Source organism: Hippocampus comes, unplaced genomic scaffold (genome assembly GCF_001891065.2).
Source record: "Hippocampus comes isolate QL1 unplaced genomic scaffold, H_comes_QL1_v1.1 scaffold147, whole genome shotgun sequence".
Lineage (NCBI taxonomy): Eukaryota > Metazoa > Chordata > Actinopteri > Syngnathiformes > Syngnathidae > Hippocampus > Hippocampus comes.
In genome coordinates, this window is record NW_017805009.1 from 3,627,495 (window position 1) to 3,632,126 (window position 4,632).

A 4,632-nucleotide genomic window follows, 5' to 3' on the forward strand; every position below is an offset into this window, starting at 1 on the left:
CTACGGAGAAAGACATGGTGTTAACCTTCACAACAAGTCATCGGCCTCAAAATTATTCCAACTGAATGAAATAAGTTTTTCGAAGGGGACAAACTATGGATTTTTAAAAACACTGTGTATGTGTTTTATGAAAACATCTGTGACATACATTTGTCAATATATAACAGAAGGTTCAAAAACAATGACATTTTGACTCATGGAAGCAGCACTTCATACACTGTGAGAATGTCACTGTGTATGTAGAGCATGGACACATCATCAAGAAAAAACCCATACAAGACGAGACGAGATATTCATTTTGGCATGAATACTTATTGTGACATTTTTTCTAATGTTAATATGGGTGCCTTCAAAGCCGTTCAAAGCAAAGTCTGCACTTTTTTTGATGTGGCCCGGTGCTCTGTTGTTGGTTAATTCCAAGTCATATGATTTATGGGCGTCATGTTGTGACCTAGTGGCCATATTTCTCGACCTGCAGTAGCCTTGGTCACTTTTTGCCTTATGTACCGGTAAGTGTATTTTTACCAAAATGGTTTCCTGTGTGGCTGTCATCGTCTCATCTCGCATGATGCGTATGATACATCGTTTTGCACAAAAATGTGAAAGATGCCGCCTGTGGGAGGTAAAATATTAATCAAATAAAATCTAATATCATTACTCTCAGCATACGTGTACTGAATTTATTTTGTTTTGAAAAAAAAGTATATTTATGGAAAAGGGGGCTACAATTGCACTCAACCCTTACTTATCGTCAGACAGGGATACGCTCTGTCTGACGATCTCGGTCAAAATAATGTTACTTTAATAATCATATCTTCTTTTTCTTTTTGTTTATTTACCGGACATGGTGATAATCTCAGATGAGCATAAAATAATATAATCCACCCACCTCACTTGATTGCATATGACGCTAATTAAAAAGGATTGTGCCTTAGGCTGCCCACAATAAAATGCCACTGAAAAATGTGCAGTTTTACTCGATTAAAAAGTAATCTCGCTCACTAACAAATTAATTTGAAAATAAAAGTTAAACCTTTGTGGCAGGGACATAATACATTCAAAGGTCACAAATATAACTGCAGTAAAAATCATCCTGTCACAGTCCACACAATTGAAATTGTTTAAGTGTGAGGACAGAATGACATAGCAAACAATTCATTGTCACACGGTGATCATTTTTCTGGTTGCTGTGAATCAGAGCATCTTATTACAATAACTGCTGTTGTATTGCTTCCGTTGAGTGTTCATGCACTTGCAATGTCACCACTTTAACACAAATTACAGTCACAAGGTTTTTGCAGCGCAGTCAGGCCTGCTGGGCGCATTCTCCTTCTTCACCATCTGTGAGAGATGTCTCACTCACGGAAGGGTCAGAATTGGCCCTGCAAATATGACAATATCTTAACAGAAAAATGATATTGTTGATCCACACCAAACTCAGCCAAGCTTGCCTTCGTGGACCTTGCTGTGGAAAAGGTAAAGTACATTCCCCGAAGTGATCCCACCAAGTCCAAAGTATAGAATGTCCATAATTTCTTGGTCAGACGAAGAATTATGATTCAGGAGGAATTGAGGGGCCTCTTCCAAAAACTGATTGGAGAAATAAATGATTAGGCGATATGTCAGAACATGTTGTGTATAGACTGTAATTTAATTTGCACCGTTTTAAGATTCAATCTACAATCCTGAAATAATGTACGACAACATAACCCGCTAACTTACGGTACTTTCCTACCAACTAACCTATTGCTTCATACTTATTTACCTACATGCTTATTCACTTTCCGAGTGACCGACGCACATACCTACTTTGGCATTTACTTACTTGTGTACTTACTCACTGATCTACAACCTTACTAACTTACGATAGTCAAATATACTCCAGAGTTACTGGACAACTGCATTGTACACACTTTTTACATCTGGCACACCGGCAATTATTATTGGATGTGCCTTGGAAACAGACTTCATTTGACTGACTTGTTTGCATGGATTTTCTCCGGGCATATTCCAACATCATTCATGTTACGCTAACTGAAACCTTAATTGTCCTAAGGTGTGAATATGAGTCTGACTGGGTATTTGTCCATATGTGCCCTGGGATTGACTGGCAACCAGTCCTGGGTGTACCCCACCTCTTGCCCTCAGTCATCTGGGATAGGCTCCAGCTCACCTGCGACCCTAATGAGAACCAGCAGCGTAGAATTCGGCTGGTCAGTGGGCTTCACTTTTCTGTTGAGCTCTCAAAAGATGTGTGTGAGCGAGTGGAAAAAATGTAGCCACACAATGAACAATAACCAGACAAAAATCTGGCATGGGTCTTGTTTTCTCTCTTCGGTGTGACAACATATGACTACTGCTGCTTTATCATCTGACAAGCCTGCACGTTGGCCAAACATACGGCCCAGGAAACAGATGCTATCAGACCCTCTAAAGCTGCACCAGGGAGAGGAAGCGCATGGCAGAATTTCACACATGAACGCCATAGGATCCAGTGTGAAGTACCGTAGTGAAAGAACCAGCAAAGATGTTAGAGCCACAGATACATTTTATTGTCTCATTCATGTGACCACATCAGGCTAAAAGCACCCATTCCTCAACTTGGTGAACCCTATCCCAAGTGGGATTCCATCAGTGTTAACAAGCGGCCCGTTATCTTGTCCGATCCTCCCTTTAATGCCAGAGGCTTCCCACTTGATCACCATGTGCTTTGCAGCATCACCATGTACAGGAAGTATAACCAATAAACCTTTCCTAAAGTGGATAGCAGGCTACAGTATTTCTCTTTTTGGGACCTCTAGCTTTAGTCAATCCAATATAAAGGATTTAATAATGATCTCCTATCATGTACAGGTCAGCGAAGGATTACACTTACCAGTTAGAAGATGTGGAGTGAATCTGTGTATCCAACGTTTGCTCAGTCCCACTGGCAGGACCGACAGTATGTTCTTTGTTGCTTGTTCAGAGATGATCTGTCCACCCTGAAATACGCAAGCAGTGGGTGCCTTATAGCCACGTGATGTCACAGTTCATTTAGCTATGCTGCAGTCAAACGTGTAAACTTACTTTTTCCAGTCTTGAAAAACCCATTATGGATATTTATTGGCCTCACATTTTCTCCTGATTTTTCACAATAACGGTTAATATGAAATGATTTTATTTTATTTTTAACTGATGTAATTAAATTGAAAAAAAAACAAAATTTTTCTTTTTTTTCAAATCAGAGAAACAACAAAAGATGCTCTACTGCAAAGAGAGTGGGGGGCCACATGTAAATATAGTGTACAATATAGTGGATTGATTTTGGTTGTTTTGGTGTGAAAGGGCCTAAAGTATGACAAAACAAAAAACACTTGAGATTTACTCCTTTGGGAATAAGAGTGTGATTTTCCAGATGTGTGTTGTTTAGTTGAAGTACCAATCACCCCCAAAAGTAAATAGACAAAATGAATAACTACAAAAAAGATGTGAAGATTGAATACAATTCACATAACTTTACTGTTTGCTGCTTTATCAAGAAGTTGGGTAAAATTTAATGTTTGGAAAATATGGTCAGTAATTATTGGCATCCCAGTTTACAGTCGACGTGAATTAGAAGTTGTATGCTATATAGCTGGAACCCTTTTCATTTGTAACTACAGCAACATGCAAACAGGAAACATACTTGAAAAATAAAACAAACGTGGTGGTTTGGAGACCAGGAATTACAAGATGAGGGCCCGACCCACACCTCGTGACCGGAGACCGAAAACCACTGTTTTGGAGGACGTGCGGTTTGTTTGCACGCTTCTACTAATTGTTTTGTGTTGCAAACATCTCTTCCTCATATTCAGCAGCAGCCGCTTTAAACCAACGCACTGCACAAATAATCACAATTAATCATTGGCCACGTTACAGAAATACCTACAGTCAGATCAATACGATTTACGAACAGTTTGGTATTTTATGTTTATCATATTTAATCTTGCGTTAGGGTTAGATACAAACAAATGTCATTCTATTCGGGTAACATTTCGTTTGAAATAGTTTATAAATTCAAAACCTAAAGCATGTTTTAGCGAGACGCACTTCCTGGAAACAATGTATGCATAACAATGCTGAGACATGAAAATATTTATGCTACAGTCACACAGGCGCTACCATATGACAGCGTCGCATCACATGCTATTGTGCACAGACCTATTATTCAGTCGAAAGGCACGCACGGTCGGTCGGGGGCAGCAGAGCAACAAGAGCGTGAAACTTAAGTCATTCATTGATGTTACGCAAACAGGGAGGGGTAAACTGAATGTTATATAACCTGGCTGTTGTTCGGAATTCCAAATAACGTTCTCCAGCCAAAGCACACAGATGACAGCACGGTGACGTAATGATGTAACACACACACGAACTCCATCAAAGTCAAGTCACTGGCCAAATATTAAGGTTCATGGCACTTTTCCCGTTTGCAAAGACCCTAAACCAGCTACATGTGCGTGCTGGAGCTTGTAAGGTAATCCTTCCTTCTTGGTTGTGTTCGTCCTCCCAGCTCGACTTCCCAGAAGATTTAAAGTTTAGGCGAATTATCGATAATCAAAATGGCCCTTTTTAAGAGTAATCGCAATCATAATGAGACACACATTTTACGCATAT